Source organism: Nicotiana sylvestris, chromosome 8 (genome assembly GCF_000393655.2).
Source record: "Nicotiana sylvestris chromosome 8, ASM39365v2, whole genome shotgun sequence".
In the NCBI taxonomy this organism is placed as follows: Eukaryota; Viridiplantae; Streptophyta; class Magnoliopsida; order Solanales; family Solanaceae; genus Nicotiana; species Nicotiana sylvestris.
In genome coordinates, this window is record NC_091064.1 from 76,965,283 (window position 1) to 76,974,415 (window position 9,133).

The following is a 9,133-nucleotide window of genomic DNA, read 5'->3' on the forward strand; positions in this document are numbered from 1 at the left end:
AGCATCAAAATCATAATTAGCAATTTCGTAGGTTCAATTCCTATTGGATGCACACTGATGGGACCCTCCATTAAGTCTATTAAAAGTGGCTATGTATGAATGTAATCTCATCATCCATACATAACGAATTGATGCAGTGTGTGTGTGTATATATATATATATGTATATATACATATGTCATAAAAAACTAACATTCTTATTGAGACTTTAACCCATAGGGAAGAAAATCCGATTTATCGATGGAATCAAATATACAGTATTTATAGGAAAAATATTTTTGTTATTAGAGAACATCACTATAAGAAAAAGGGTTATTAGGGACCATGATTTAGCAACTAGTTTAATATCTGGTCCCTAAAAGTGTACATACCGGGACGATATTATTTCCCGGTCCCTATATTGCATTTTTTTTTTCATCTAAATAATGAAGGGATTTAATCTGGTCTAAAAAAGACAAATACAGTCTCTAATAATTGCATTTTAGCGAGAGACGGAGGCGGGAATCAAATAAGTAAAACCTTTTCCCTTAGGCACTTCCCATATTCCCTCCCCCACCCCTCTCAACCCCTAAAATTCTAGAACGCCTCAAACCCTCCGCTCAATAGCTCTTCTTCCTTTCAGGCATTCTTCTGCTAAACACCCTTATTGTTAATCACTGAGAATTATTTGGCTACTTGAAGCGTAAGTTTCTTCAATTTCTCATTTATCTGATTCTTTTTTTATAATAAAAATCAGATTTTATTCCTCCGTATCTTTCTTTGTTCTTTCTTTCTTGTTGACCTAGTCTTTGATTGTGTTTCTTTCTTTGTTTCGAATACTCGTGGTTGTTATTTGAGAACTAGAAGTGAGGGTAATGGGTTTGAAGTTAGGGCTTGGAGGGCGCCGACGTTCTGTGAATGTGTTTTTTTTTTCTATTTAAAATTTAATTATTGTTGTGTGAGATCAAAAAGTAAAGTATTTAAGGATTAATTGTGAAATTTTGGCTAATAGAGTTGAATTAAATAAATCTTTTGGGAACTTGATTGAAAGGCTAAGGAAACATATGGTGTGAGTATATTGTGGGATTTTGTATGTTGTGGGTTTTGTTATGTGGTGATGAATTGGTTGAACTTTTTATATATTATGTGCTCTCATTTAGTTCCTACATTTCAGAATTTTATGGAGTTTTTGAATTATATAACCAACTTGTAGATTTTTGTAAATCCAACACAATATATAAGAAAAGTTTTATATGAGGAAGAAATGGCGATTTGAATTGTCTTTGTTAATGTATTCCTCAATCACACTTTAGATGAGGAATACAAGGTGATGTGAATTCAATATTGTTTTTGTACTCTGATAGGCCTAAGCATCTCAATAAAATTTCTGATGGCAGAATTTCAATTTCCTTTGACTGTTACTCTATTTATTCAATAAGCGCACTATGCTGATATAGCAGATGTCGGGATCAGACTTCTTTATCAGTTTTTAGTAGCCTAGATCTGACTAATAGACCGAAAGGTATTTCACAACCTTTTCCAGAAAAGAAAGATGAAAATATGTAGTCAAAACTAATGGCAACTTTAACTAATACACATAATAGCGATAATAATTTGATGTGTTATTTAGGACTTAATGATGGTAATGCGCATATGCTTTAGACTTCTACGGATTACTCTATTTTACTCTATATGCGGTGTTTGACGTGATATGACTTCAAGAAAGAAATAGCGACTTGTAAGCTAAATTTATAAGACGTACAAAAAAGTACCCTTAGCCTCTAATGGCCTTAGAATCTGCATACTATCGATAATAATTTGTTTGTATTCCGTTTCTATAGGATTTGATATGGTATCATCTATAGCATTTGATTTAGATTATAATGTTACAAAATGTCTTATATTATCTATTTTTGAAAAGTCATAATCTCTTTATACATTAGTATTTCGGGAGAATGTGCCTATTATATATAGTTTCTTATAAATTTATTTTTCTTTCTTGTTCAGAATAGTTTATGCTAACTAAAATAAGCAGAAAGAATTACAAGCTCTATGATACTTTATGTTGCCCAATTTAAGTTTGATACTTCAATGGAACTTGTAGAGCATAATCAGTATGTTTATACATGCAAATTGCATAAACCATCTCTAATGTAATCCATTATATGTAAAAGTTGATAATAAAATCTAATTTATTCAAACTAAACATTAAAGTTCCTTAAAACACATTCATCTTTTCCATTTATTTGAATTTTGTGTTGTTCGATCTTTAAAACTACTGTTGTAGAAAAATAATATAGCCAAAAAGAGTTATGTGCTCTTACTATAAGGTTGATAATTGCGGAAAAGCTGAAAATTTTCTGCTTTGCTAAATCTCCATCCGTCGTCTTTGTTTCTCTTTTTAACTGTGAACTCCGTTAAAATATCACAGTGGTACATGTACCTGTACCATGGTTAGTCATAAAAATTATGGTGGAATGTGCATTACTATAATAGGAATATGTAAGACACATCATATATTTATTTCACTCAGCAATGGTATATTATTTGTTTTGACTATCAAGTAATAGTTTATCTCATCTTGTGATATCTTAGTGTTTACTCTAAAAATCGAGTAACAATTAAACTTGTAATGTCGTTAAGGATACTTGATTTCATATAATACCAATTGATTAATTTAGAGATAAGTGATGAAATTGAGAAGAATATGAAACAAACCGACGTTTGGATAGTAAGTTGATGACTAGAAGAAAGAAATATTATATTGCTTGAATTTTTATGAATGTGAGAGAGCCTAGAATTGATAGGGACCCCTCTTTATATATTAGAGGAATCCTAATTGAGGTACAATTCTAATTAAGGAAATAAATCCCATGATTGACACAAATAATCACCCCTAATTTAATCTGTTCCATGATTTACGTCGTGATTTCCGACTGGTCATGGATATTTCGCCCTGTTGTTATTGCATTCCGCTTGAAGCTGATCACATCTAGTCTCGATTGTCAGGGATCTCGATCTCGATGGGTACCTCGATCTCCAAACTCAGTACCTTGTCTTCGTGCTTAGGCCCGATCTATTATGAGGCTGACCCTCGATGGAGTTCTCCGATCATGAAATAATAGGAAAATCGGGCAAGCTCAATTTTACCCGTATACAAATAGTACCCTCTTTTCTTAGAGTAAAATGATAATAAATGATTTGATCCTCGATTTAATGGAGACCTCAATAATGATGTCATCCCTATGATGTAAGTGACTAAGGTTACCGAAATGTCTCGTCGGTAGAGTTCCCCAAACCATTAATGCTTGCCAGTGGACACTCGACCATTAGCACCACCAAACCGTCGCCGTAAATCTATAAATATAGGCTCTTTGGTTGAATCAAAATTTACTTTCACCTCTACCAATTTTTCTATGTTTTTTACTCTCTCTATCTCTTCTCTTTCACCACTCGTTGAGTCGACTTCGTTAGTACCAAGAATACCAAGTTTCACCTGTTTGCGCTTCCTTCTAACTGAATCAATGGCGAAAACTTCCAAAATCGTTCCACAAAAAGAAAAATCTTCTTCATCGCGGTCGGCCGGTGATATTACGCCGGTGGAGACACGCATCGAGGAGTGCATTTCGGTGACGTGCGATCTTACCTCTAATTTAAAGATTGAGAAACCCTCGTCTATCCATGGCCGATGTGCGCCGTGTCACGGTATATTTTCTCTATAATTGAGGGCGACCTGAAGCAGGTAAAAATGGATTGCCATTGGGAAGGCAAAGAGATGTTGATCCCGACCCCTGAAGAGAACATCACCACTCACGTGAAAGGGTTCTTGAGTGTTTACACTTACCCTTTTACATCGGGTCATGTTGACCCCGTTATTCTTAATTTCTGTAGCCAATACCAAATAACCTTGGGCCAGATTCACCCTTCCTTTTGGAGAATTGTTATTTTGCTCCGATTCTTTATGAGCCAAGTCAAGGGGATGCCTTTTACACTCGACCGCCTTATTAGAATGTACAACCCCTATCTCTATCAGGGAGGGTTGATAAGGCTTCAGCAGCAGGCCACCAAGGTGTTGTTCTCGAGTATAGATGAGGACAAGGGCCGAGGGTGGTTGGGCCGGTTTGTCCGAGTAAGGACTTCCGACAAAATTCTAGCTGAAAAGATGTCATTCCCTAAAGAGTGGAACATGAAGCGTAAGAAAGAATATGCCCTTAACCTTCATCTATCATTTTGTTTCTTTTTTCTTTTCATACTGACATCCTTTCCTGTGATACAGTGGTTGCTTGGGCGCCCGGTGCAATCTCAGACCTTGAAGGCTGGGTCTAGTCTTGACCTCTTCATATTCCGAGCGTTGTTGGTGTGTTTGGGCCAAGAGCCGATGGGAGGTCAATAACCATAGTAAGCTTCTCCATCGTGTTTGATGCCTTTCTATGAAATGTGTTTTTCTTATTTTCACTTGATTTCCTGTTATGCAGGTCTCAGGGATATTGCCGAAATGAGGCCAGCCCCGCTTGGGAAGGAGGTGGCCCCAAAACCACCTAAGGATAAGAAGAGGATAAGGGTCTCGCCTTCAGATACCCCAAATCCTAAGAAGAGAGAGACTTGTAAGTCGAAGAACGGTTCCGCCGCTCTGTCTACTAACGTACCTCAAAAGCTACGAAGAGGGTGAAGATACTGACTGTGAGCTAGTAGCTCGAAAGAAGGGAAGCATCTAGGGTTCAAAAGCAGGCGAGATAGTGATGGTCGAGGAGGCTCATCATCGGACCGAGGAGACCATAGAAGATGGTTCGAGCAAAGCCCCTGAGTCATCGGGGACCAAAGATGTCTGCTGCCGTGACGAACAATCGGCGAGTGTATCGGAAGGGTCTGATTCTGAGGCCCTTCAAATAGGATAGAGGGCTCCAAGTGACTTGCTTGTGGCAATAAATATTGATGTTTCGCCGCACGACCCCACATTTTCTAAGGGGCAATTTCGGGAGGCTCGGTCTATGGAGACCCCTGATGTGGGAACGACCCACGAAGGGGAAGATATATTTCGTGGTTTACTTGTGGGGGTCGATGATGTTTCCAACCTATATGCAACGATCATTCTGATGAGGCTCAACGACTCCTAAACAAGGTAAATTTCATCCCCCATTATTACGTTTGCTCTTATTTCATTCTGTCTGATTTTTTTTCTTTCTCCATAGGTTGTGACACTTCATCGGAAAGCGTTCACCAAATCCTAAGTCGAGCTGAACCGGTGTGAGGCCGATCTCAAAAGGTTCACAGAGGAGAGAAAGGCCCTTAAACGCCTCTATGTGCAGCAAGAAGAGGAGATCAAGGACCTCCGAGCTGAATTGGCAACAACCCATAAGAAGCAGACCGATTTCATCGAACATGTATTGCAAATTTTCAGGAGCTTAACATACCAATTTGATATGGGTGACTAGCACTTTGATCCTGTAGGTTCAGTAAAAGGTCGAGAAAATTGAGCATCTTCCCGAGGAGGCGGAGATAAAAGAGGTAGAGACTTTGGGGTGGAAGCAGATCATAGACCGTCTTGCTTCGAAGAAATATACCGCTCGTGCCCAACTATCTTCGGTTGAGAATCAACTCCAAATCTTAAGGGAAGAGAGCTTGGCTCGAGCAAAGAAAATTGAAGAACTCGAGACGCGACATTTTGTTGAGCTTGCAAAGGCCACATCTTTAGAGGAAAAGGCAAAGGCCAATGTGGAGGCGGTCATGGCTATCTACTAAGCTGCCGCTGAAGTCGCTAACGCACGAGGGTACAAAATCTTTGATGCCGCTCGAGTTTGATTATCCTGCGCTGTCGAGCATGCTAACTTTCAGTCTCAGAGAGAGGCTCTCGAGCAGAAGATGATGATGAAGCTCCAGGGGAGGATTAGGCATTTAGAACTTTTCCTTTTTTTTTGGATTTTTGTGTAAGACCCTTATCGGTCCTTTGTACATATTTTTGTCCATATATATAAAGAAATTTCTCTTTTGAATGCCTTCTCAAATTTTGTCTTCAATCATGTTTCTTGCATTGTAATATTTTACCACATTTTTATGCTTTAAACAATATGTTCGAGACTTTGGTTTTAAATGACTTGATCGAAGCCATAATGCTATTACATTTATAGTCGGGTTTGAGTGAAATCTGAATTTGGAGCAAATGGACCCTTAGGTTTGTTTTGAATGATAACGAACATCGATCTTTAGTCGAGTAGGTTCTTATTCAAATTCGAGAGAGCGGGACCCTTAGGTTCGAATCGAGTGAGAACGTGCTCTCGAACTCAAAAGTGTGTTGGCCTCTAGGCTCTTTGAATTGGGCCGATATGGCCTTAAAGGATGGCTATGTTTTCCCTATTTCAGCTTAAATACTTAGTAAAATTTTCTTATGCCTTAGCATGTATTTTTTAAAACTATTGGTTTTTTTTTTCTCGAGGGTTTAGTGTTGATCGAAACTCCTTTGTTTTTTGTTCCTTAGTACAAGCTTGTATTTGAATAATTCAATACCTCTTAAGGTTTTTCGGGGACTGATTTTATCGAAGCCCTTTGATTATTTTGCTGAAGGTAGCCTTTTTTAACCGATTTTCAGAGAATTCGAAGGCCTATTTTTATTGCGAGATTCGGACATCTCCGAGCCGCATTAGTTTGGTCGTATCCTTTGGGTATGACTCTTGGTCTTACTTTTCTAATAACACTTCGAACTTTTTCGAAGTGTTAGTCCCCGAGAATGATGGCCTTGGCCTATAAATCGAGGGGTGCCTCTTGGAGATCTTTAGATAGTTCGAACATGTTGATTTTCGATGGAAGTCCCCGAGTACGGGGTTAATTGCTCGAGATTTAGTTGCGATTTGCTCTTAAGCCGATTTCTGTAAGTACGAAATTTCACTAAGGCATGGAACTTCTGATAAATACTTCTTTCAATATATCATTCATGCGTACATGTTTTGTCATTAGGGCTCGTGCAATCTACATGGGCACGGATCGTTCACTACAAAAAAAAACTGGAATTAGCTACAAATGTCGTCGCTAATCTGTCGCTAAAATTCTCGTAGCTAGCAGATTTTTTTGATAATTCATCGCTAATTCTTTGCTAAATGAGATTAGCGGCATATTTTTCTGTTTAGCTACAGAATTTGTTCGTCGCTAAAAACAGATTTTTTTAGTAGTGGTTTGACCGTTTGACCCTTTACAAAATTTTCCTATCGAGACCTTGTTGATGCGAAGCATCTCATTTGAAAACATAACATCCAAGGGTGATTCCCCCCAGTATTCGAGGTTGATTGTAGCGAAGCCACAGATACTGTTGAATTGCTCTTAGGTGGCACATATTATTGTTTCCTCGTTAAAAACCTCGCCGGAACAACCTATTTGGGATAAAAACTGATTTAAGGGAAAAAGAGTGCAACACATGCATTAAAACCTAAGGTCTTCATGTTGAAGAGCTTCTCGATGTCTTCGATCGAACACCTGCAATAAATTAGCACCAAATAGAAATGAAAAGGGCGAAAGTCATACTTTAGAAATAATATCGTTTGAAGAGTGATATGTTCCAATGGTTTGGCAATTGTTTGCCGTCCATTGTTCCAAGTTTGTAAGATCCCTTTCCGATGACACTAAGGACTTGATTTGGCTCTTCCAACTTGGGTAGAGTTTCATCTCGCGTATTTTCGTCTAACAATTTTAGGATTGCACTCATAGCCTCGTGTTTTAGTTCTTCCGTTGTGTATCGAAACCTGATGCTTTGTTCACTGACTTTGATCGGGATCATAGATTAGATGTCATATACTAAGAAGAATGGCGTTGCCCCCGCACTAGATTTTGTCGTTGTCCGATAAGCCCAAAAGACTTCGGGCAAAACTTCTTTCCATTTCCCCTTAGTGTCGCTCAACCTTTTCTTTAGGTTTTGAATGATGGTCTTGTTCGTTTATTCGGCCTGTCCGTTCGCACTAGGATGATACGATGTTGATAATATCCTTTTTATTTTGTGATCCTTGAGGAACTTTGTTACTTTGTTGCCGATAAATTATTTTCAATTGTCACACACTATATCGGCTGGTATCCCGAATCGGCGTACGATGTGATCCTAGATGAAGTCTATAACTTCCTTCTCTATGATTTTCTCAAAATCCTGTGCCTCAACCCACTTAGAGAACTAATCAATCATAAACAAAATGAACTTAGCTTTACCTAGGGACGATGGTAAAGGACGTACAATGTCCATCCCCCATTTCATGAATGGCCACGAGGATAGGACTGAATGGAGTTGCTCTCCGGGTTGGTGGATCATCGGCGCATGCCTTTGGCATTTGTCACATTTTCGAACGAACTCCTTAGTATCTTTTTCATACTGTCCCGATAATATCCTGCTCTAATGACTTTGTGAACCAGTGATTCGATGCTGGAATGGTTCCTGCAGATGGTTTCATGGACTTCTCGTAGAACATAATCGGTCCCCTGGTCCCAAACATCTTGCCAATGGTCCGTCGAACGTCCTTCTGTATAATGTTCCATCTTCGTCCAACGTTAATCGAGTAGCTTTTGTTTGTAGGGCCCTCGATTCTTTAGGGTCCGATAAGAGCTTTCAGTTTTTCAAGTACTCAATATATTTATTCCTCTAATCCCAAGTTAAGTTTGTGGAGTTTATCTCAGCATGACATTCTTCAATCTCAGATCTCGAGAGTTGAATGATAGTCCCCGAGCTGATTTCGTCATTCTCGACTGATGACCCAAAATTTGCAAGACCATTGGCTTCGCTGTTCTGCTCGCAAGATACGTGCTGTAAGGTCCATTAATCAAAATGGTGCAAAGTCACCTGTAACTTGTCCAAATACCTTTCCATTCTATCCTCTCGAACCTCGAAGGTTTTGTTTACATGGTTTACTACCAGCAAAGAGTCGCATTTGGCTTCAATGACTTCCGCCCCCAAGCTTTTAGCTAGTTCGATACCTGCAATCATGGCCTCGTTCTCGGTGTCATTGTTAGTCAACTTACATGTTTTGATGGATTGTCTAATAGTGTTGCCCATGGGTGGCTCAATATGATGCCTAGACCCGTACCCATTCACATTCGAAGTGCCACCTGTGAAAAGGGTCCAAACCCCCAATGATGTACTTGATTTTAACAAGAGTTCCTTCTCGACTTCGGGTACGAGGGTCAGCGTG

The 9,133-nt window shown here is 38.9% G+C and overlaps 1 long non-coding RNA gene across 1 annotated transcript; it reads left to right on the plus strand.

Annotated features, from left to right (window-relative positions):
- The first annotated feature begins 539 nt into the window (after positions 1-539).
- LOC104237054 (uncharacterized) lies at positions 540-5,854 on the plus strand. The gene is made up of 4 exons (XR_713548.2): positions 540-681; positions 4,255-4,376; positions 4,454-5,097; positions 5,168-5,854. It is a non-coding gene; the product is annotated as an uncharacterized lncRNA (long non-coding RNA).
- The last annotated feature ends 3,279 nt before the right edge of the window (positions 5,855-9,133 follow it).